General features: G+C 39.1%; 2 long non-coding RNA genes across 2 annotated transcripts in view; one reads left to right on the plus strand and one right to left on the minus strand.

Moving 5' to 3' along the window:
• Positions 1-26506, minus strand: part of LOC120607706 (uncharacterized) — a 41325-nt gene that overhangs the window by 12162 nt on the left and 2657 nt on the right. The window contains exon 2 of the long non-coding RNA XR_005654217.1: positions 3161-3252. This is a non-coding gene — a long non-coding RNA (uncharacterized LOC120607706). The remainder of the gene's footprint in view (positions 1-3160; positions 3253-26506) is intronic.
• LOC120607705 (uncharacterized) lies at positions 118-19748 on the plus strand. Its single transcript, XR_005654216.1, has 3 exons — positions 118-534; positions 9950-10152; positions 19249-19748. It is a non-coding gene; the product is annotated as an uncharacterized LOC120607705 (long non-coding RNA).

Consider the following 26506-nt stretch of genomic DNA (forward strand, 5'->3'; position numbering starts at 1 on the left):
GCAGTTTCCTCCTTACCCAGGGAGGCACAGCTGAGGGCAGCAGCAAGGTGCTTCATTTATGACATGGATGTTGAAGGTAACATCAGTGAGGGATAAGAAGATGACTGGGGACAGGAACAGGTGGAGATGGTGGGGTTGGAACCTGAGCAGATGGGGCACAGCCATGGGGAAGCATGGCTGTGAGGGTGATTGTAGAAGGAATGCTGCAGAGGTGGGGAAGGGCATGATGTCTCAGCACCAGAAGGATGCTGTCCTGTCTGGCCTGAGGGCATGTCCTAGGACTACTGGTCAACAGTTAACTAACTGGAATGGGGCCAGCTGCCAGGGGATGTGGAAAGCCTTGATGCCTGAAGCATTAGGCAGGTAATTCAGAGAGACCAACTTGCTCAGCAGGCCAGACAGGAAACAGACCAGACAGGAAACAGACCAGAGGCTGCAAGGACACCAAACAGGGAGGCACATGGCAGGCACAAGGTGCTGTGGGCCTGGGCTGGGGTAGCAGGATGAGAATGAGAAAGAAAGAACAACTCTAAGGTAAGAACAACAGGACACAGTAACAGATTGGATGGGAAGAGTGATGAAATAAGAGAGTTTCAGGCCCTGGGAAGGAAGAGAGGTAAAAAAAAATTAGGATAAACTTTAGTGGCATAAGAATTAGCTAGAGATCTTTTCTCTTTCTTTCTTTCTTTCTTTAAAGCTTTTATTAGTATTTTTTAATTGCAGTAAAATATACATAACATAAAATCTACTTAAAATTTTAAACAATTTTTAAGTATACAGTTTAGTGGCAGTAAATACATTCACATTGTTGTGCAACCATCACCACCATCTATCCACAGAACTCTTTTTTCATCCTCCCAAACTGGAACTCTGTGCCAATTAAACACTAACACTCCATTCCCCCAACTCCATAATCCCTGGCACCTACTATTCTACTTTCCATCTTTGTGAATTTGACTGCTCTAAGAACTTCATATAAGTGGAATCATATAGTATTTTCCCTTTCGTATCCAGCTTAGTTCACCAAAGTGGTTCACTGAGCATAACCTCAGGATTCATCCATGTTGTAGCATGTGTTAGAATTTAATTCTTTGTTAAAACTGAATAATATTCTTTTGTATGTATAGACCACATTTTGTTTATCCATTCATCTGCAGATGGACACTCGACTTGCTTCCACCCTTTGGCTATTGTGAATAATGTTGCTATGAACATGGGGGTACGAATATGTGTTCAAGTTCCTGCTTTCAATTTAACTCTCTCCTCTTGTATTTTATCGTAAGTGAACCAAGTCACTTCTTAAACATTTTGTTTATAAATCTCCTCAGCTAAATACCAAATTTTATTGCTTTCAAGTTTTACCTTCCACAAAACACTAGAACACAGTTCAACGAAGTTCTTGGCCACTTTATAATAAGGATCGCCTTTCTTCCAGTTTCCAATAACATATTCTTCATTCCTATCTCAGACTTCATCAAAATGGCCTTTAACATCCATATTTCTATCGACATTCTGTTCATGAAGATATATGTATTTTCTGAGACTTTCTCTCCAGCTTTTCTCTTTTCTTTTTGAGTCCTCACCAGAATCGCCGTTAACATCCATGTATTTACCAGCACTCACTTTAAGTCAGTCTAGGCTTTTTCTAGCATGGACCTTAAAACTCTTCCACCCTCTATCCATCACCCAGTTCCAAAGCCACTTACACATTTTTACATATTTGGTACAGTAGCACCTCACTTCTCAGTACCAAAATTTATATTAATCAGCTCAAGCTGCCATAACAAAATACCACAGACTATGTGGCTTAAACAATAGAAATTTATTCCCTTACAGTTCTAGAGGGTAGGAGTCCAAGATAAAGATACTGGCAAATTCAGTTCATGGTAAGAGCTCTCTTTCCTGGCAGACAGTCATCCCCTTGAACATTTGTGCACGTATGGGCACCAGTTCTAGCTGACTAGGGTTCTACCTTTATGACTTCATTTAACCTTAATTATCTCCCAAAAGGCCCTATCTCCATATGTAGTCACATTGTGGGTAAGGGATTCAACATATAAAATTCACTCCATGATTCAGTCCACAATAGCATCTATCCCATGGCCTCTGCTTAGGTGGCTGTGATATCATGGAATGAACACTAGACCTCAGGTCATGGGGGGAGGGGCATAACCTTTCCTTGGATTTGTACAAAGGGTTAAATTCAATCATGAAGGGGGAGGCATTTTACTGCCCTGCACACCTAAGGATTTCTTAGACACAGCCTTCCAGACCCCCTAAGTGGTCTAACAGTCAAACAGACAAAGCCCAGCTCTATCATCGCCTTTGGAGCACACATTCTTCATAATGATTTCTTGCTTGCTAGGAAGTGCAGGAGCAATAGTATCCTGTTTGTTGGTCATTATTTCAGAATGGAGACCAAGGGTAGCAAATATTGTGTTGCAAAGGATTCTCAGCTGTGTTCTGTCTCAGCATGGCCTGATTGGTTGGTAGGGTCTGCCTCATGCATAGGGGGAGGGGCAGACTTAGCTCAAACTATGCAGGGCTCTGGGAGTCAGTCACTGGTCTATTGCTTTTCAGTTTTCTAGGCTCTCAGTAATCCCGCTACCACTCTCCAGTATGAGGATGTGTTATTCAAGGCTATAGAATCATAATGTCAGAAGGTGGGAAGCACTGCTTAATGATTAAGCCAAAAATTACCATCCTGTCAAATCCTCAGTATTCACAGAAGTAAGAATAATACCTTACAAGCAAACATTCCATGAGTGGATTCCTGCACACACCCACGAAGCAGGCTAAGGAAGCACTGCTAGACCTCATGCCTTGAGCCTCACGCCGCGAATTACAAAGCAAATGAACAGGAGACCACCCGCATCATCTCCAGACAAGACAAATATTTAAGATAATTAACAAACCTATAAATAGTTACAAGCAGATTTACCTATGTTTACATGCCTCTTACTTCTGTATGCTCTGATAGCATTTTTTCATTGTCATTTAGCACTTCCCATGAGGTATTATAATTACATGATTCTTCTTTGTCTCTCTCACTAGACAATAAACTCCTTGAGGGTCAGGAGCACCTCTTATTAATCTCTGTTTTGCCCAAGCTTGGCACGCAATCTCCTGCATTGTTAAAGTTGTGTGTGGGATGACTCACAGATGAACCAGGAGGGGTGTTGTCAAGCTCCCAGAACCAGAGATGCCAGTGATGTCTTCCTTTTCTTGTTCCATTCTCCCATATCTCATCACCTAAGGGTACCAAAACAGGCATCACTTGATTTATTTTTGTCTTTGTGTCTGCAAATGAATGTATTAGCTGGCTTTTTTTTTTAAAAGATAGCTATTCAAAAGACTAGAATTAGATATTATGTTGGATGCTTACAGAGCTAATCATGGGATTAGAAAAATGCCCTTACTTGGAATAGGATGTTTCCTATTTTTTAATGTAGAACATGAAGTAAGCGTAATTCACTGTCATTTCTAATGTCCTGTACATTTCAGAGACCCATTTAAGATAAATGATTTTCAAATGTCTGAGCAGTCTGTTTTGAAAGCCTCTATGGAATTAATGTGCTAAAATATATTCAAATCATTTTAAGTCCAGGCTCTGCTTTGATATTTGTTTTTCGTTGCCATCACTGAAAGAAGTACAAGTTCACATAAATAGGACATTGCCAATGGGATATGTTGTACCCTGGCCATTCATTTAAGTGTTCGTTTTCTTGTTCAATTCAATGAGCAGAGAGTTTCCAAGACAAGCCACTGGAAATGTTTACTGTGACCCACATGTAGTGAGGAGGGACAGAGATAGAGGAGTTTAAAAGTGTGTGTGTGTGTGTCTGTGTGTGTCTGTGTGTGTGCGCGCGCGTGTGTATGTTTATGTGTGTGTGTGCGCTGAGCTTCAGATAACGTGGAGATACACGAAGGAGAGATTTTGAAATAGGTCATATATAACACAGAAGTGTTTTTTTTTTTTAATAAATACACATGGTTAAAATTCAAGAGAAGTGAAAAAAATAATTTAAAAATATGTAGGTTAAAAATCGTTCTCGATAAGAACAGGAAATCAAGGATTTGAAGCACCCGGAAGGTTTGATTCACTATTGCTTGCTTGAAAATTGGAGGATGGGGGGTTATGTGGCAAGAAATGCAGGTGGCCTCTTAAGAGCATCCTTAATTTTCAGCAGTAAGGAAAGAAAAACAGTCCTACAACCACAAGAAAACCAACAAAAAGAATGAGCTTGCAAGCATACTTTCCCCCAAAGCCCTCAGATAAAAACCCAGCCCAGCTGACACCTTCCTTCCAGTCTTTGATGCCCTGAGCAGCCAACTAAGCAGTGTAGGACTTCAGGCCCACAGACCTAATAATCATGGCTTCTGAAGCGAAGACCATGTCTTACTCATTTTTATATCTTTACTATTTAGTAAAATGTCTCGCACACACACATGCTACTCTAATAAACGTTTTTGAATAAATGTAAAAAAAAAAGGTCATTCCTCTACCTCTTACTTAGTGGTTTCTGGTATGTCTCTCCAGCATTCCTTATATTTATATGGATATTTTTTATTTTCTTCATTAAAGGAAGATTATAAAAGAGGAATGCTAATTGCAAATTACATTTATTATGTAATTACAGAATGCTCTAAGTGCTCATTTAATCCTCAAATCAAATCTAAGAGGTAAGTATTATTATAATACTCATTTTACAGATGTGGAAACTGAGAGAAGTACAAACTGAGTTAAGTAACTTGAACCAAGCAGAGCTGAAGCTCCTAACCTCCACTCCCTTGCCTCTCAGGCAGAGAGAAAAATTTGCAGAGAATGTTTCTGTTACCTCCAACGGATAAACTATTCAAAAGCAAATTAACCACTGCTCCCCAGGTCCCAGAAGATAGACCAAGGAGGTCCCTGGAGCCTGAAGGGCAGAGTGGCAGAGTATTCCCATCATGAGCCACAGTGGAGTCATCAGCACCACAGTTGTCTCAGTATCTGTGAAAAAATCTATGCTGCTTCTAGGCATGTCCAGGGTGTGGTAGAAATGCAGATCAGCCTGGGTGGTCTACTCCAGAAATCCAAGCCCGCTGGAGTGTCAGGTCCTGGCTAGCAGTGAGTCTGTGTGCCCAACACTTAGTGCGATCTCTCCCACATGAGATGCTGAATGAATAGATGCCCATAATAAGAGAGAGAACTATTCACTAATCCATTAAAAAAAAAATGATTGACAGCCATCATGGCCCAGTTGTTGGGCTATAATGATGAAGATACAGGGGTGAACAGGACATCTTTCTGCTTCAAGGAGTCTACAATCTAGAGAAGAACACAAGAAGACACACAGGATGCTACAATGTAGTGTTATGAATGGTGCGATGATGGTACATGCACTAAGTGTTGGGCACACAGACTCACTGCTAGCCAGGACCTGACACTCCAGCAGGCTTGGATTTCTGGAGTAGATCACCCAGGCTGATCTGCATTTCTACCACACCCTGGGGTACTGAGGATAGCCACTGTGTTTGCCAAGAAGTTTGCCAAGTGGGTATATAGGTAGAAAATAAATTTCACCCAGATGATTCATCTAAACAGAAAGTGTGAGTAGGGTTACAGAAAACAGGTTTGGGTATAATAAAAAATTTTATTTGGCATTTATCTTCAGTTCCTGGTACAGAGCTCCTAAAACCCTGGGCATCTACTGAGTATAGAAGTGTCTTTTGTTATTCATAATGAGCCCTTTTTGACCATACCTGAGTTTATGCTAAGGAGGTGACTTTTGGTGGGCCCTTAGACAACTTAAGGGTAGGGCTAATAGACAAAGGAACCACCATGTAATTAGAGGGCTGGAATTTGGGCCCCAATCTCTGACCTCCTGAGAGAGGAGAGGACTTAGAGATTGAGTTCAGTTGCCAATGACCAATGATTTAATCAACTGTGTCTAAGTAATAAAACCTCCATAAAAACTCTGAACCATAAGGTTCAGGGGAGCTTCCTCGTTGGTGAACATATTGATGTTCCAGAAGGGTGGTGCATCCCGACTCCACGGGGATAGATTGCCTGCACGCAAGACCTCTACAGACCTTGCCCTATGAATCTCTTTCATTTGGCTATTTCTGAGTTGCATTCTTTGTAATAAAACTTTAATTGTAAGTATTGTGCTTTCCCGAGTTCTGTGAGTCATCTCAGAATTATTATTAAACCTAAAGGGGCATAGTGGGAATCCCTAAATTCCCACTATATTGAAAAGAAGTGGGTCACCTGGGAATCTGGAATTTGTGGCTGGCATCCAAAGTTGAGGCAGTCTGTGAAAGTGGGCCCCTTAACCTGTGAGGGTCTACACTAACTCTGGGTAGTTAGTATCAGGATTGAATTGAATCGTGGGACATCCAGTTGGTGTCAGAAAATTGTAGAACTGTTGTTGAAAGGATACAGGGGTGTCAAGGTACCCAGAGCTGGGCAACAGAACGAAGTTGTGTACATCCCTAGAGCTGGAAGAATAAGGGGAAAGAATGGTGGAAGCCAGGGACAGCAGGAGGCACATGGAGGGACCCCTTCAGCAAGAGCCATCATTGTATGTGGAGATGCAGCTGTGCTCAAACTACTGCATGTTGGGGAGCGGGGCATAGATCAGAAGAAATTACCTGAATTAGATGCTGTGAAGAATGATAGTAGCCATTGACTTTAGAAATATAAAGGCTGCCAGGTAGCACCAACGGCTCAGCTGACCATGGACTTTTAGTAATGCCACTTGCATTATGAAATGCTTTTCTCTAGCAAGGCTTGTAGCCTAAGTTTAGGAGCTAAAAAGAGAGAGTAAGACTGACCTAGGAATAGCATTTCCTATAGGGGGAGGGCATGGCACATTAAAACAACAGTGGAGCTTAGGATATTAGACAGATAGGGTGAAAATGGTGAGCCACAGAGTCTAGGTTAGAGAAGGGAGAAATGAAGCCAGCAGGAAATAGGTGGTAGTAAAGAAAAGGAGACCCATAGAGGAGTTAAACTACTAAAAATCTCAGTATAAGTGAAAACAGGTATAGTAGGAGTACTTAAGTGAGGGATCTGGAAGCAGCAAAGATATATTCGAGATGAATGATTGATCTCAGAGCTGGTGCTATTTGGGGCAACAAGAAGTCAGCTCATTCCTATGAACTGAATTATGTCCCCCAAATTCATATGTTGAATCCCTAACCCCCGATATGACCGTATCTGGAGATAGCATTGTTAGGAGGTAATTAAGTTTAAATGAGGTCACAAAGGGACAGTACCTAATTGGATAGGACCATGGAAGAGCTATATATATATATAGTGCTCTCTCTCTCTCTTTCTCTCTCTCTCTCTCTCTCTCTATATATATATATACACACACATACACATATATATGTATATGTGTGTATGTGTGTATGTGTGTATGTGTATATGTGTATATATGTATATGTATATATATACATATATATTTAGAGAGAGAGAGAGTTAGTTCTGTCAGCTTGAACTAACACAGCTGTGACTATGGAGAGAGAGTTCATGTGGAGTAGAGGAAAAGGTCACTGGAATTGAGGAAGTCGAGGGACTGAGAAGTTAGAATTCCAGAGCTGGGACAGTCATATAAACATCAAAGTCACCAGAATTGTGGTAGGACTTACAGTGGTGAAAACAATGAGCAGTTGATTAAGTCTTTAAAGCACAAATGAGGGGAACCGACTAGGAGGTGTTAGATGACAACATATCAGATGGATAAGATGGGAACTAGCCAGATAATATGTCTCAAAGCAGTAAAAGTGACAAGAAAGGGATGACTCCTAGTCCTGACCCCAAGGATTGGGGAGAATGAAGAGCAGCTATTGGTGAGGGCTGCTGGGAAAGGGATAGCCCCATATCCTTTGGGAGAGGCTGATTTCTGTTACAGCAGGAAGTGCAAGGCATGTGCAGTAGCATTGCAAGTATAGAGATGTCTATATTTGATGAGTTGAGAATAACAATAGAAGAAGGGCTGGAAGGCTGGGTCAAAGGCAGAAGCTTCCAGCTCTCCTGAGGGAAAAATATTTTCGTATCAATCAACAATTTTGTGATGTGGTTGAACCAACAGAAGAACATAATGTTACAAATACATACGTTGTAAAACAGAAACTATAACCAATGTATGAATAACACTTATATGCACCATGTTTAATAATACAACATATTCATGCACCACATTTTAATCTTATTAACCCTAAGGATAAGAAGATGAGTGATATCAGATGATAGAGAGGGCTTCCGTGTTGGGTGATAAAAAACGATAAGAGGCATGTGAGGTGTGATGGCTTTTGCAGGAAGTAGGAGCTACCAAAATGTTGGTCCCTATAGATGGGAGCATTTGAGCCCCACTGGTCCAGGAGAGCAGGCCAGTGATAGGATTAGCTGATCCCATTGAGGACGGCAATGGCCTCTGATGAAGGGAAAGAAGAGCAGACTCCAGGACCCCAAGAATGGGGTACAAGAGAAAACAAGGTAAACCACCTACCTCGAAGGACAGGTGCCCTAAGAGAAATTACACTATATTTACTCTGCCATCCAAATATTTAGTTTGCTAAACATAGGCCTCAGGGGCAAAATGTCCTTCTAAAGTTTCTTCATGAAAAAAGATTCTGAAAGAAAAGGCAATTACTAATACAAGTGACAGCAAGTACTAAGAAAGAGAAGAAGAGTGACGGTATTTCTGAATAAGGATTCACAAAGGGCTCTAGTTATATCCTCGGGGGATGATTAGAGTCTGCTCTGCAACATGCAGAACAGATGAAAAGTGCCCAAATAAGGAGTGCACAAAAGAAACTTGACAAAGACTAATGGATCACTACAAATCATTGTATTAGATCCAAGTGAAGGGACCCAGCAACCAGGAGTTGTGCATGCTCTGGGGAGTAAGTTCACTCACTGCCATTCTGAACTGCTGAGAAGATTCTGAGAGAGCTAGGGAGCTCTCCCACCTTCCAGGGAGTACCAGTCAAAGACCCCAGAAGTAGGCAACACACTTAAGAACCAAACAAAGATTAAGAAACAAAGTGGACAGGACCAAAAATTGCCTTTATTTCTATTGAGAAGAATTTGCCAGTCTTTTAGAGAAACAGAGATCAAACAAGACCACATTTAAGCAATACTGTTATAAAAGACATTATTGTACTAATAGTTAAGAAAACTACAGTCAAATTCATCCACAATATTCTTCTCAACTATTCTTCTCAATTACTGTTTGCAAAATTCTTCTCAACTATTGTTTGCGAAATCTTGAGTTAAAGAGCACATCTTTATGATTTTTTAAACATATAAGAAGGCACAAACAATAGATTGGCAAGTTGATTACATTAAAATTTAATACTTCCATGTAACAAAAGGCACCATAAGCAAAGTTAATAGCAATATGAAGAACAAAACAAGCCACAGATTGGGAGAAGATATTTGCAATGCATACAAGTGATAGAGGATTAGTATCTAGTATTCTAATACATGAAAATCCCTCCAAATCGCTGTTTATATGAATGAACAATTGGAAACAAACTAGATCTCTATCGAAAGAAAAATGGGTGAATGAATTGTAATGAATTCATAGGAATAACACTAAAATAGCAGTTCAGAATAAATGTATTATGTGTCCAAGTATCAACTAGTACAAATTTTGAAAACAGAATTGGGAAAAGATGTAGGTTGAAGAAATATATATGAAATGTTATCTATATAAAATATAAAGCACTAAATACTGAGCATTGACACATAAACATTTGAAAATATAAAAACATGATGGAATAAACAGCAGGTTAGAAGAAGATTCCTCCTGAGGAGAGAATGGGAGGGGGGGAGGGATGAAGGAGGAACATGAAGAAGTTTCCACCATCTCTTCAAAAAACATGAAGCAGATATGTCGACACTTGTAAAATCTGGATGGTATATGCTTATATCATTCTCTGTTCTTTTTTGTAGGTTTGAAATATTTCATAGAGAGGGGCTCTCTATGCACTCCGAATCCCTGTCTGAGCTTGGGCCACTCTGATCTACTTGTTGGTCCCTAAATGGTCTGCTAAACCTCTCTTCTTCAAAGTGGGGTCGGCAGCTTCTCAGAAACGCAGATTCTCAGGTCTCATCCAGATCCGCAGATTCAGAACCCACAATTTAACATGCTCCAGGTAATTCCTATGTACATTAAAGTCTTAGTAGGCTCGTGGAATTGCTCCTGCTGTCTCTATCCCTCTGTTCACTGCCCCCATGACCGAGCTCACTGTCAGGATGTTCTTCAAGGACTGCCTGTTCCAAGATTTCTCTGAAACCCTGTCTGGCTCAAGAGTCATCTATGTATACTGTATACCTACTTTTCTCAAAACAGGCATCATTATCATCATCTGCTAACTGGATCATGAATTCCTTATCAGTCCCTAGAGCTTTTGGGCAGTTGTCCTATCACAGTTTATGGCACGTGGCATAAGGTCAATGAATGTTTTATGAATGAACAAGAATCTATACTTTTAGATACCAGAAAGGGCCGTCACCCATACTAAACTATTCATTCAGGGAGTGGGACTGTCTGATTCTGGAGCACTTAAGTACATGGAATTGATTACTTATTACCTTTTTAAGCTCTAAATCTAAAATAAATTAAATTTACTTTAAAATTATCTACATTTTAAAAAATGTGCATGTTTAAAATTTTATAACAAAGTGCTATTTTTTTTATGGCACATCTTTGTAAATTGATGTAAAAGATATCTCCACTTTGAAAACTCTTAATCTTTTGAGAAGTCTTGGCCCCATTTCAAAGCTTGATGAAAGATGTGGACCTTCTCCCTAGATAAATGCACATAATTATATAATTGCAGTATCCACAAACCCCAAGAAAGGAGCTTCTGCCCTAAAGTGGACAAGCCGTGTCTGATTCTCTTACCTTGCATTGTAAGTTTTCCACTGTCTCAGGAACAAAAACGTGTTTGTGGGAACCTTTGACAGCAATCTCATTTCTTTTGCTGATAAAACAATTCCAGCAACCCACCATCACTGGCTGGTAAAGTGTCATTTTGAAGTGTTTTAAGTTTGAATTAATCCCACAGTTTCTACCTCTAGGTGTAGAAGACAGGAAGTCACCATAAGAATATTTACTGGTCAGAGGCAAATCATGGAGTAGGGGTGTGGGCCTGAGTGAACAGCGAGACCTGTCCTCAGTTACCTGGACCAAATAGTATTGTATCAAGTGGCTTTATTTTTTAAAGAGAGATAAAAAAGAGTTTAAGTAGCAGTGGAAATATTTTATTCAATTTACAAGCACCATCTAACTACCGCATGGCTTAAGTATAACAAACCAGTAACACGAGAAGGAATCAAGAGATGGGAGGGGCACTTGCATAAGACTCTAGTGATGTAAGACACCCAGATCATGAGGTTACAAGCCCCCAGATTGGTGCTCATTTGCCTCAAAGAAAAGTCCAACAGCCATCCCTCTCATAAAGTGACCCCCAGTCCCTTCGAAGAAATACCACCTTCTAGCACTAGTCATCTCCCTAATATTCAGTCATTGGACCTGTGAGTACTTCAGAAGAAGAATATAACAATGAGTATTTGCGCCATTTTTTAACTTTGCAAAACTCACTTCTATTGGTCTAGCATGTTAATTACGTTGTCAGAAAGAAAGAGAAACGTCTTCCTCCACTCAGCCCACAGACCCCTGACAAGTCCACAGAGCTGTGACAAGCACCCACAGAAACCACAAACCTGTGCAGCTCTTACTTAGTGCTGAGTCATGGGGAGCCTGGGCTGTCTATTGCCTTGTTTGTGTGGAGCTCTTAGATGTTTGTGAAATGATTGCCTGGAAACATAAGTCAGCTCTTCCTAGACACTGAGTACTGAGGCCTGAGGTTGATGAAAACAGTCTTAGAAATGTTGACAAAGGCTTAGAAATTTCAAGCAGGGTAGAGTTCAAAAGAGGCTAGCCTTTCCAGAAGAATTGCCTCTATTTTAGGGATTCAAATACTAATTAAGTTCTGGAGATAAATTGAAACTTTAGATGGGTAACATTTTTATTCTGGATTTTAAGTTACTTTAAATACTGCACTGATTTTTTTTTTAAATAAGCCAAATTCATCAAAATAATAGAAATGAAAGATAATGAAATTTGCTTTCACCTGTGGCTAGTTAACTAAATTAATTGGCACTAACAGGAGAGTCAATGTGGTCCTTAGTGGGATAGCTGGTTTTTCCTTGTTTTATTCGTTCCTTCATTCACCATTGATTGAGCCCCTACTAGGTACAAAATATAAAGGATACTCAATTGGGTCTTCAGGGAGCTTGAAGTTTCAGGAAGGGACACACAAAGAACCTATTTTAATTCACTATTTCTTTACAGAGATATGAAGCTGGAGAATGATCAAGGAAAATGCCCTATTGATTGTGTATCTATAGTTCTATTATTGAACATAAGGTATTCTACACACATTCTTTTTCTAGGGAGGCGGTGTCAAGGATTTATTAACTGGGAATCAGAATTTATTAACTGAGCTCTAGTCCCAAGTTGGCCTCTGATGAACTCTTTGATTTAGGTCAAAGGATTCAATTTCTTTAGGCTTCAGTTTCCTCTCCCAGAAAACCGAGGCATAAAGTAGATGACTAGACATTCTGTTTCACTACATTATTTGTTTTCATTCAAAAAATGGTGTTTATACAGACAAAAAAAATGGCGTCGATGTTAGATGTTCTGTTCATCCCTCTGGGGACAAAATCAAAGTTGTGACAGAAACGAGGAGCAGCAGCAAGGAAAAATTGCCTAGGATCTAGATGAACAAGCCATACAACTACGGAGAAATTCAATAAAGCACCCTGCAATGGCAGAAGGTAGGACAGGGCGAGAATGCGGGGCCACCTGTCCAGAGCTGCTGAGCCAGACGGAGGCTGTGGCAGAAGCCTCTTAAAGGGACCACATGAGTGAGTAGAATTTTGTGGGGACAGACCAGCTCGCACCAGTGCCTGTTCAAGGGGTACAGGGGGCACCAGGGACTTACAGGGAGACAGTCGGAATGAGGGCCGAAGTGAGACTTGCCTGATATGGAGGTGCCGGTGGTATCCACTGTTCTCTGTTGAATCCTCCCCTCTACTAGTGCGCGGGACACAGCACCACCATAGCTGTGACATCATTAAACTGGATAACACAGGTCGTTCCGCCCAGAGGATTCCCTGACACTCCACCTACCCCAACTCGGGCCCCACCCAAGCCACATCCAAGTGTATCCTCAGTGAGTCAAGTGCTCCTTGCCAAGACTCACACTGGTGGAGGCAGCTGGCCTCAGTTTCTGGTGTGGTCTTTTGAGGCAACTATAAGCACAGCATCTGTGGATTGCTTGCTGAATCTTAACAGGTGGTCCCAGAGGGCTAGAGGCTTGGGCTAAGTTTGGCCTCCAGCTGAACCCCTCTCAGGACTGTGCCACTGGACACCTACTTCACAAATCCACACTGATAAGACCAGGAGACTTATGAGCTTTGCTTAGCACATAGAAACTGACACGGAAAGGCAGCCACAATGGGAACACAAAGAAGCAGAAACCATATGACAGAACAGAATAGAGATCCAGGTATAATGGTGTCAAGTAATCTAACAGATGCAGAGTTCAAAACACTATTTATAAAGATGCTCAATGAGTTTTGGGGAAGTGTAGAGAACTCCAACAAAGAGATAAAAATGGAAATGGAAATGGAAATTATAAAAGAGAACCAGTCTGAAATGGAGAACACATTATCTGAAATGAGAAGTATATTAAATGGAATAAACAAAGGAATAAACAAAGTGAACAAAGAAGAGAATCAAATGCCCTCTTCAGGAAAGCCAATCAGGACACTCAATCAGAATGGCAAGAAAAAAGATGCCAAGACCTTAAAAATAATTCAAGGAGGATGTGGGACACTATTAAGGCTCCAAATATTTGATCGGCATAACAGAAGAAAATCAAGATGTTGAACAACTGTTTGAAGAAATAATGATGGAAAACTTCCTGAACCTGATGAAGGAAATGGACATAAAACCTCAGGAACCTCAGAGAATTCCAAAAATCAGAGATCCAAAGAGGCCCACACCAAGACACATCATAAATAAAACGACAAAGTTTAAATACAAAGAAAGAATATTAAAAGCAGCAAGAGAAAAACAAATAATTACTTATAAGAGAACACCCATAAGAATGGCAGCTGATTTCTCAAAAGAAACTATGCAGGACAGAAGAGCTTGGCAAAAAATATTTGACAGGATGACAGGATCTATAACCAAGAATAATTTATCCAGCAAAGCTATCTTTTAGAGTTGAAGGACAGATAAAGAGCTTCCCAGACAAAAATAAGCTAAAGGAATTTATCACCACCAAGCCAGTATTATAGGAAATGTTGTAGGGACTTCTTTAAAAAGAAAAAACATGTATCAAAAACAGGAATAAGGAATAAGGAATGGTAACAACTACATTCCTATCAATAAGTACCTTAAATGAAAAAGAATTAAGTGCTCCAACCAAAAGATGGAGTGGCTGAAAGGATAAGAAAACAAGACCCCTACATATGAAAAGGAAGATGATGGAAAAAGATATTGCTTTGATAGACCTAGAAGATATTTAGTCAGACAGAAAAAAATAAACAATATATGATTTCACTTAAATGCGGAATCTAAGGAATAAAAAGAACAGACCAATCAAAATCAGACTCACAAATACAGTGGACAGTTTGGTGACGGACAGAGGGGAGAGGGGTTTGGGGAGCTGGGAGAATGGGGTGAAGGGTTAAAGACGTACAAATTAGTAATTGATGGATAGTCACAGGGATGAGGAGCTCGGCATAGGGAACGCAGTTAGCATGAATACATTGGCTAGGTGGAGGGTCAGGAGAGGGAAGGAGCAATTGCAGGGATCATTTTACTAACTATATAGATGTTTAACCAATGTACTGTATACTTGAAACTAATTAAATTTTTTTTAAAAAAATTGTGTTTTCCTCCCCAGGAAAGGGATAAATTATGAATTTTTATTGTCTTGGAAGAAAAGTAGTCATGGTATACCAGCAAATACACTGATAACAAGCTGCTTCTTCTCCTCTTACATTTTGACCAACCACCACTGGACCTTAAGGTCCATATTAAAACAAATGAAAATAACCCATTCCCCCTTGGCCTGAGCATAAGCACAGTGGCTATTTGCAAATCTACATAAAGGCCTTAATTAGTATTAGTTTGCACTTGGTTTTAAAACAAAATAGTATCTCTTAGCAACAGAGAACTTCAAACAGTGAGGCCGAATTCCAGTGCAGACACCACTGGAAGCAAATGAGGAAGCAACTTGAGGGGAGAAATGAGAGACTTTGGGATGGAGTCCAGAAACTGTGGGACTTGGTAATCAGAAGAGAGAGGAGCCACCTGAATTATTTTCCCTAAGCAGCCGAAGTGGCTGATTAGCACGTTAATCTAAAGTGACTGAAGATCCCTATCAAACTATTGATCAAAGTGCATTCGTGTAGAAAATTGCCAAAGTAGGATCGGCAGGATTTCACACTCTGCCCTGAGATTTAATTAGGTGGGAAAATGAACAGGGTACTCATCACATGTTTACTCCTTTGAAGGGAAGAAAAATAAAAAGTAGAAAAGAGAGAACCCAGAAGAACAAGACACTGTTTTGACTTTGTTTTCTGATCCTTTTATCTTACTGCAGTTAGAAAGTTAGGCCTCTCTGAGTAAAAGCAAATATAAAATGTACCTTTATGTGGAGGACATATAGGCAAGGAATGATTTAAATTCTTCAGTTCCGCTTGGTGTTTGGACATATTGTCACTCTCATTAAATGAAAATGTGAAGGATAAACGCTCAGCAAAGATCAAAAAAGGGACGGTGTTTTACAGTGGGGATAGAGAAGAAAGAAAGCTCTTTAACAGCTAGCCAAAGCCTAACCTCACAGTTGCTTTATCACCAGGACAGGTCTCCTCCCCTCAAAAGCTTTCACGTGCTCAGAAGAAAACCATTACCTACAGAGCCACTTTAAGGACAACAAAAGAAATTCTTCCTCCTTATTTTATAGTTACAGGTCATTTTAAGCACCAAATGATATTTCTCAGTTTAATCACTGAATTTGGTTTCAACCGACTTTTAGCCACTTTCTTAAAGTCAAGCATGTAAAAAATTTTCACAATTCAGAATATTCAAAAGAATGTGTTACAAACTCCAAATGTAATTTCAGGAAAAGAGGGCTGAAAAGATTTGAACAATAGCAGCATCTTTTTCATGAGTCTATTGTCCTCCTCTGTTGGAAGAAGAGAGATTTGTGTGTACACATTCGAGCCTGCTCTTTTAAAAATATCTATTTCTATTTGTAAAAGTCTCATCTAATGCAAGGCATTAAGGTCATTTTTCATTGAACTAGGTAGGAAGGAAAAAAGGCAAAAACGTAAAATAGAAATCACAGGAAATGGAGTTTAGATTTTCCTTTATCGGATCTTTTCTGCAGACAGTTTCCTTCAGGATCTAGAGAGCTATACCTGGCTTCCTTGACAACTCAAACCAGCTCTGGCTCCAGCCAGAGGTGGTGCATCCCCTTGAGGCCTCAAATGAAAGGTGAGGGATTGAAGTAGCTCGCCTGTGCTTCTGTTTAGTTCTGCTTCAGGGAAGCACAATTTTCTTACACAATGAAGAGAGGGGAAGACACAGAATTTTATACTCCAGAGTCTTTTTAGTGGGAGAATATTTCTGAACTCAAAGCAAAAGGGAATCAGGTAAGTTTATAAGAAGCTCTCACTATCTAGAGTTCTGTTTTGCTCATTAGTCGATGGTTAAATACTGAAATTATCTCCCTGACTACATAAGCAATTCCTGGGGAACTTAAGGACTCAGGGATGTCCCTGGGGAGGGCAGTGGGTGACAGTACTGGCCTGAGGACCTGTAAGAGTGCATTTTCCTCAAAGAAAGCAATTTGGGTTTTCCTAAGGTCACTGGTGGTGGGGCAGAGAGGAAGCTGGGTCCTGAAACAAAGGCATTTGCAGTCCTCAAGGAAGCCTATTGGGCACGACCTCTGTTGAGAATATAAGGGAAGGGGCAGCAGCTATGCAGTTGGGCGTAAGCCCTGGCAGATCTTGGATATTTGCCCAATCGAATAAGAAAGACCTGTGGGAATTCCCTGCTTCGCTGAGCTCTTTTCTCCTAGAGCAGGGTACTCACTGTAGTGATTAGAATCCTGAGCCCTGGCATGACCTGTTCTGAGTTTTGGTTTTGAGTTTTGGCTCTTATACTATGTGACTGTGGGCAAGTTACTTAATATCTATAAAACTTGCTTTCTTCATCTCCAAAATGATGCACTGGTACCTCCTTCATAGGTGTATAGGGCACTTTATGTGGAAAGGTGTTCAAGTGCTTAAGGAATGATAGCTGTGGTCATTATTAAGATGATTAGAAATGTGTCACATTTCTGGTTCCATCGAAGATGCAGAACAATGTGTTTACAGCAGGACAGGGCAAGCAGGAGGAGGTGAGGCCAGGACCTAGCACTAGCTCTGCCCAATAGATAAGATCAGGGGCTGCTCCTAGTGGGGATTGGGTTGGGTGGACAAAACACTGCCCAGAATGTGACAGGCCTCCATTCTTGATGATGTTTATTTAGCCTCGTAGACAAGATGGAGGATTGGCTTGCCTGCCCCTGGGCAAAGTGTGGCAACCAGGGAGGGATTCAGAGATCTGAGCCAGCAAACATTCAGCTACCAGAAAGTCTGACCACAAGCAGCAAACTCAAGTTCTATGTCTATCTGACTCTACTATAGAATTATTTAGCAGAGCTAATGGAATGGAATGTCCACTGGGCATTCCAAACTCTTTTATCTATTTGATTGCTATTGGAATCTGCTCCTAGTTTGTGGTGATGAACAGTCAGATAAGCTCAATATAGATATTTTGAGTGCTTGGGGTCAAGATGACCACTTCTGATAGCACCTAAATAGTAGTGGATATTGTATAATTGTTTATACTTCCACGTCCCCTTTGTTCACATTATTTCATTTGTTCCTCACAGCAGCCCTACGTGATAGGCAGGTAATGCAGGTGTTATAATTATTTCCATTTTACAAATGAGGAAAATAAGGCTTTCAGAAGTGATGTGATTTGTTCAAGCTGTGGATGAAAAAAAAAAAGGGAGGGTTCTATAAAAAGTAACCTCACAGAGTGATATGACCATAAATTCCTAACTGGGCAGGTCATGGTGAGTAGTCATGCCCCAGGCCTATTACTTCTTTAGTGAAAAGTTTCAAACCAGCCCTATCTATTGTTCTTATGCATCTAGGTTAACATGCCATTGAAATACCAGAAGTAATACCCCTCAAAGCGGGTATTAAACCTCAAGATAGCACATAATCTGGCTAACTGTCCTGTAATCCAATTCCCTCCTTGCTTTCTCCCACCTCCATGTCATCTTCCTTACCTTCCCCCCTTAATTTCAAATATATAAAAGAAGCTACAAAACTATTATTCTCTGGAGTATTTGAGATCTTGCTCCCCAGCATGTGTTGTCAGTTTGACTTAACTAAACTCATATCTAATTCTCAACGTGTTTGAACATTCCTGATGTTGCTAAAGCTTACTTAACCAGAAAATTGTGAGATCTAGATGAGAAGTCAGGAAGTCTGACTTTACAATTTCTGCCTTCTCTACTAGATCTTGCCAAGTGCTTCTTTGGGCTTGAAACTTTCAACCTCATGGACTTTGGCTTTGAGGTCTAGAAGCAAACCCTGAAATAAGGTTTCATGTATAAGGAGCCAGGTGAGGTGGTGGGGCTTTCATTGTCCAAGGTTAAGGGGGAACTAAATTCCCAAGAACTTCCTCATGACTTGGCAAATCAGCTCCAGTAATCCAAGAGCAATGCTTTGAACAAAAGTCCAACTTGGAGCTGACAGAAGTAAAAGCCCCTTAAAGCTGGCTTCCTTTCCTCAGTCCCCAGACCTCCAAACAGAAATAGTTCAAAGGGCCCTGAGAGATCTGGGAAAAGTGCTGACATCATCTCCCATGGTCGCTTTAGCCAGGAGGGCTTCAGAAGACCCTGGATCCTAATGGTCTAATGGTGAGCTTTGTTGATGGCACTCCCATAGTTGCTTTAGATGAAAGAGGAATTTTAGGTAACTTGGAGTCATTGGTGTTTTGCAGATAGTAATTACCTCTAATTCATTTGCTGAGTTTTCCTGAAAAGTGAGGATTCCTTCTTGACATAGTTTGTAACTAATGCCTGGTCTATTTTCTCTTTCAGATTAAGGGTCCTGAATGACATCTATATTTTTAAAAATCTAGAATTTGCACATCATTTCTAACAAGAACAATGTAAGTGACATCCTTGTTTCTTCTTCTGGTAACTATGCCTGGGAAATTCTGCTACTCCACTTTCAGTCATCATGCTTCAGACTAGGCTAAGGCCAGTTCCATGCCATGTGGACCAAGCCTGGCCAATCAGAGCATCATGGCCCAGGAACCACAGGATAAGCTGAAAATAGCACATGACCCTGCCAGCCAGCAACAATAAGAGACAATGAGATTGGCTGTGATATTTTGGAAACTTTTAGAGAAGAGGTATTCTCTTTCTGCTGGAGCTGCCAGGGTTGAGCAAGGAAAAAACAAAGCCTGAGAATGAAGGTAACATATAAGGAAGCAAACTCAAGAAGTGGATACACACCAAGAGTCAGCCATGACTAAAGCCATGCAACCATTGGTGTTTTGGGTTACATAAGTTAATAAAGTCCTTTTTTTTTTTTTTTTTTTTTTTTGCATAAGTCAGTTTGCTTTGGGTTTTCTATAAGTTTTCATATAAAAAATATTAATACACTCACAGTGTTGCTAATTTCCTATAGATTTCTTGCTATGTCAAATAAGTCAATTTTCAGTACTGACATGTATTCACTTTAGCTTTAGACTAACAAGCATGTACTGTGCCATCTCCCCTTTATCACTTGTGTCCACAAAGAACATGAGCATTATTTTATTTTCAAAAGAATGTAAGCCGTTCCATGACAGCTCAGTTGATCCAGCCTAGGTTATTTGTTCAAAAAGGACAATTTTTGTGGGTTGATGTTACAAAAGGTATCATTTTCAAAAACTGAGATATGACTTACCATATAACCTACAAATCCTATTACTCCAAGATATTTACCCAAGAAAAATGAAAACATGTGTCTACACAAAGAACTGTATATGAATGAAGGTTCACAGCAGCTTTATTCAAAGTAGTCCCAAATTGCAAGGAGCCCAAATGCCCATTAACAGGAGAATGAATAACAAGTTTTGGCATATTCATACAATGCAACACCACTCAGCAATAAATAAAAAGGAATAAAATACCAATAGTACATGCAAGAACATGGGTGAATCTCACAAGCATTATGCTGAGTAAAAGAAGCCAGACACAAGAGAGTATGTGCTGCATAGTTCCATTTATTCTTAGTTCTAGAAAAGGAAAAACTAATCTATAGTGAAAAAAAGCAGGGCAGTAGTTGGCCTAGGGTGGTGTGTGGGGTAGACTGGCTCTGCAAAGAGATGAAACAGAACTCTTTAGGGTGAGTGAAATGTTATATATCTTGATTGGGGTGATAGTTTCACAGGTGTACACATCAAACTGTACATTGAAATTTGTGCATGTAAAATTTACCTCAATGAATTTTTTTTTTTAAAGTGGGGTATTTCCCTAAGATTTGCTCAACTTCCTTTCAAAACTCATATTTATATTGAAAATAGTCTTTTGAAAAATGCGGTTTTTTCCTTTCTATGTACGGGGAAAAATACTTCTTCCCTACTATGAGTCTTCCCCATGAGTTCCCTTTACCACTCACATAAAGCACTTCTGGTCACCAAATATATGGGGTTTTTTTCTCACGTCAATCAATTCCCTGATATCAGCTGGATATCCTACACTTTAACTCAATTTTGACACTGCTAGCAGATAGTGTCAGATCCCACAGGGTGCCCCCCGACACTTGCATACACTTTAGATGCCAGTTGTAAACTTGGGTTATCACCTGTGCTCTGACCATCCAGCTATAAATGGGAGGTTCCAAGGACCTCCCTCCTTGGGTTCAATTAATTTGCTAGAGAGGATCACAAAAATCAGGGAAAAGCCTACTTACATTTACCAGTTTATAAAAGGAGATGATAAAAGATACAGACAAACAGCCAGATGAAGAGATACATAGGGTGAGGTCTGAGAGGGTCCTGAGCACAGAAACTTCTGTCCCCGTGGAGTTGAGGTGTCTCATCCTCCCACTGTAGATGTGTTCACCAACCTGGAAGCTCTCCAAATCTCTTACTATGGGAATTTTATGGATGCTTCCTCTTGGAGGCAAGATCAATTATTAACTTCATTTCTAGCCTCTCTCCGATCTCTGGAAGCTTCTAATCACGGCTTGGTCTTTCTGGTTAGCAGCCAACACCCTTTCAAGAGCCATCCAGGACCCCACCAGAGATGTCTTATTAAAACAAAAGATGCTCCTAGTGCTCTTATTATTTAGGAAATTAGAAGGGTTTTAGGAGCTCTGTGCCAGAAACTAGGGGCAAAGATCAATATATTTATTTCTTATTTCAAAAATAGTATCATCAAATTTTATTCTATAAATCCTATAATTAAATCATATTATTGAAATGCCATTTGGTCCATAAACTTTTCCAAACATGCAATTCTCTTTACACCTTTGCATCCTCATTCTTGCTGTTCCTTCAACTTAGAATATACTGTCCCTAGCAGAATCCCATATATCACCCTATTCGTCATTAGTTCATTAATTTATTAATTCATTCCACAAACATTTATTGAGTGTCAGGCCTGGTGATAGGCAGTGGGGCTACTGAGACATATAAATTAGGGGCTTGTCCTTTGGGGACATACACTAGAAAATGGAGTTTTAATTGAAAGTCCTTAGATTTATATACCCAGCATTTTCTGGCTGATAAAAAGACCGTCAAAGCCCGTTAACCTCAAGGCTACAGCCCGCTCTATTACATTACCTCAAAGCATGTTGTTATTCCACACACCATGTATTTTTCAGCCTCCCTAAAGGTTTTATGTTAACTTTTAAAAAATGGAATCTTTGAGGAGTTTAACAAGGTAGGAGGAAAAAAGCTCTGAGAAATTAAAGAAAAACTTGGTGTAAGTACATTTCTAGGTCGATGATGAAAACGATGAAATATAGAAATATAAACTCAAATGAAACAGGAGAATTTAAACAAAACTACAGTTGTCATGTCTCCCAGATGGGGCTTGAAGTTTGCCCCACCTTGCTGGCCTTTTACACCAGAGCCTGGACCATAGCTAACAAGCCCACTGGTGTTGGTATTTTTTAACATTTTGGAGTACTTTTAAAAATCAGTTACTATAATAACTATTTACTAAAATTCATTTTTCAATTATTTATATTTTTTCTGCTCCCCCATCAACTTTGTGTTCTAAAGCATTAAATCTTTACTCGATTAAAAATGTCATCACAGAGATAGAATCTATACAGAAGGAAATTACTGATTTAGAGCTTAAAATTAAATATTAATGTTTGAAAAAAGTGTTAAATCACCTTTTTTAAAAGATAAAATTTTGATTTTGGAATAGTTTTACATTTATAGAAAAAATTGTAAATATAGTACAAAGTTTCCATATACCCCATCCCTATTTTCCCATATTATTAACACCTTACATTAGTCTGGTACATTTGTCACAACTAATGAACAAATAATGATACATTTTTATTATTTGAAGTTCATAGTTATCTCAGATTTTCTTAGTGTTCATCTAATGTCCTTTTTCTCTTCTGGGAACTCATCCAGAATGCCATGTTACATTTCATCATCATATCTCCTTAGGCTCCTCTTGCCTGTGACAGTTTCTTAGATTTTTCTTGTTTTTGATCACCGAAATAGTTTTTAGTGCTAGTCAGGCATTGTGCAGAATGTCCCTTAATTGGATTTGTCTAACATTTTCCTCATGGTTTGATTGGGATTATGGGTTTCGGAGAGGCAGATCACAAGGGTAAAGGGTAATTCTCATCGTATCATATCAAGGCTACATACTATCAACCTAATTTACACTGTTGATATTGACCTTGATCACCTGGCTGCAGTAGTGATTATCAAGTTTCTGCACTGCATCCTTTTTCTCTTTTTTCCTCCCTTTCTATACTATCCTTTTGGGAAGAAAAAACTATGTGAAATTCACATTTGAAGAGTGGAGAGTTCTGCTCAATTCCTTGAGTGTTATGTATCTAAATATATTATTTGCAATTCTTCCGCATGGGAGATTTGTCTCTTCTGTCTTCTTTATTTACCTATTTATCCAATCATTCGTTTATATCAGTATAGACTCATGGATTTTATACTTTGGGTTATTACTCAATAATACTCTATTTTCTTGCTGAAATTGGGAGCTCTTTCAGTTGGCTCCTGTGCCCCTTCGACACAACTCTATTACTTTGGTGGGGTGGGGGGTGGGGGTGGAGGGTGGGGAATGTTCAGCATTTTCTTGCTTTCTGACACTACAAAATGCCCCAGGCTCATCTTGTATATTTTCTGCCCAAGTCCTAGAATCAATTATTTCTCCTAAGAGCTTTGGTTCCTTTCATTAGAGAATGGTATTAGAAATTGTGCTAGGTGTACTTGTTGCTATTAGAGTGTTAAATAACCTTCTGAAATAGCAAAAGTGTTTTACTCAATCAAAGTTCAAAAATTCCATTTCATTTTTTAAAATACTGATAACTTAGAAAACAATGTTTCAGTGACTTTATCTATCTATCTATCTATCTATCTATCTATCTATCTATCTATATACTTTTTGCATATAAACTTTTATTCAAAGCCCTATGAGGTGACCCATTATTTATGCTGAAGATAATATGCATATACATATAGCTAAGTTTTTAAATAAGAAAAGTCTTTTATGACTAATAGTCATAAATTCAAACCAACTGTATTAGAGACAAAAAGTTGATCAAATTTTTTTGGTCAAAACATCTTGCTTTAGACAGTATATTCTGGGTCCATGATCTACCCCATCTAGGGGTATTTCTTACATTTATCTTCTTCTAGCTTCTAGTCATAAAAAAAATCAGTTTAATCACTTTAGGTTTGTTTAAAACACCCAGACTTTGCAGTTGTGGGTTTTCTTCATCTCTATTAGAATCAGTAAGAAAAGAGTTAGGGGAAAGGGTTGTTCAAAGAGCATAGTTTGTCTCTCTTAGGAAATGAAAGTTCTTTCCCCTAAACCTTTGCTACTTAATGAAGTTCCCATGAACCCTCCCAACAATTATCTTCAGAAGGTTGCTCACCCATTGTGGCAAGCCCCAATGTCCATACTTGAAACCTGAGGTTTCATTTGTAAATTTGGGGATAATTCCCATTACAAATTTGGGGATGTGCTAATTCCATGCTGGAATGAAACTTATAATACTCACCTATAAGTCCTGGTATTCTGTCCTTTTTCGTGTGCATGTGTGCGTGTGTGAGTGTGTGTGTGTGTGTGTGTGTGTGTGTGTGTGTGTGAGAGAGGAGAGAGAAACATTCTTAACATAATAAGGCACATGTGACATCTGATTTTTAGCAAATAAAAGCCAACATTGAATTCTAGATCAATTTGTTCTAATTGTTTTTTTTTTAACTCAACAAAACAATTAGAAATTAAATTTTGACCAAGCTTTTAAGAGTAACTGGGCCCTATCAATCACATTTACAATTGAACAGCTATTTGCACAGAAGTCTTATCTTCACTTTATTATTTATTTCCACTTGGCCTTTTGATCAGGAAGATGTATTTGACTTGTACATGATGTACAACTAGTTTTTCTCAAGATATTACATGTAGTTTTCCTTAAGATAGATTATGTGACATTTTTATTACTTTTGCCACCAAACAAAAGTAGATTTTTCATTTACGTTTATGATAGGTTTTGTAAATGTCAAATTCCTTGTTAGAAAGTCAGAGTTGACATTCTAAAAGTCAAAGGCTGATATAAATAATGTTCATGTATACGCAATTAGAGTTTGAAGTAATTTTATATCACTTTCTCCCATCCTCCAAAAATTATAACCTACTTTTCAAACAATTATTTAAAAGAAAGAAATCAAACTGCAATAATAAAAAAGACACACAATATACCAAAATGTGATATCTTCTATATTTCAAATACAAATAAAAAACATGAGCATACAGGAAAAACCAATGTGAAATCAATTTGTCATGATTAATTTTGTAATTTTAAGTTAATTAACCCTGACACCAATTCTTTGGAACTTTAATAGAATTTAAAAAGATTTAAAATTAATTTTTTAGCAACTTCAGAAGCTAAATTTTTTTTTCTCCTGTTGTCTCCAAGGAAATAAAATTATCCAAGTTTATTGATGATTAGGTTTTATCTTTCTTTATCTTCTCAATTTTTAGGAAATTGCAAACTGGTAGATTATTTAACACGCTATTAAAGGAAAAGAGAATGGCTCAGCTTCTTTATGGACATCAGTGAGTTCAGGATACCATCGTAAATTTAGGATCACAAACTCAGATGCTTTCTAGGGCCAGACAAATGATGTGCATGAGGGCTGTGTGTGGGTAAGGGCAGCTGGAGAACACCTGCCCTTCCACTGCATTCCAGGGAAGCATGGCCCTGCAAAAACTGGGCGTCGAAGCTTCTGCTATGTGTGTTTGTGTGTGTTTAATGTTCAATCTCACGATTTTCAAATGTTAGCAATTATTTTTCTGGAAACATTGTGTGTGGTCTTGTGAGCTGCATTTGGCCTACAAGCCAACCGTCTGCAAGCCAATAACTGCCCACAACAACTTCTTATGGGGAGCTAATCCATTAACCACACTTACTTGTAAGAAGAAATATAGTTGTCACGTTCATTTAAATGCTCATTTTGGGCTGATTTGAGAGCTTAAATAAATATGAAAAGGTTGCTTGGTGACTTAAGAACTAAAGTAAATAGAGTTATATGATCTCGATAGATAATATCATCAAGTGATAATAACTTGATAAACTCATTTATTCAACAAATACGTGTTGAGCGTCTTAACGTGTATCAGGCATTGTTTTAGGCACCAGAAATATGACTGAGTACCTATCTAGAGGTGGGAGGTAGTCAATAAACAAGTAAACAAGAAAACTAGCACTTAGTGATAAGTACTGTCCGGTGATGTAGAATAGGGTAATGTGATAGCAGGTGCCTGATTGGCTGCCCTATACTAGCCAGTGAACTTAAATACTCACCCTGGAGGCTATCAGAGTGTCAAATTCTTCCTTTTTATTCCTTTTTTATCTAGGTTCTTCTATGAAGTCACTTGTGGTATGTTAATGAATTGAAGCCCACTTTATTTTAAATTAGTTACTTTTTAATCTTCTTGACTAGATTTGGGGGTCAAGTTGATCCAAGAGAGATTTAGGGAAACTTTATTCTAACCACTGACTTAATTACAATGCCTAGGTCAGTGCTGCAGATGAGCAATTTCAAATATCTTATATTGATTCCTTTTAACTCACATTTAGAGACTACCA

This window comes from Pteropus medius, unplaced genomic scaffold (genome assembly GCF_902729225.1).
Source record: "Pteropus medius unplaced genomic scaffold, Ma_sr-lr_union100, whole genome shotgun sequence".
Taxonomy (NCBI): Eukaryota; Metazoa; Chordata; class Mammalia; order Chiroptera; family Pteropodidae; genus Pteropus; species Pteropus medius.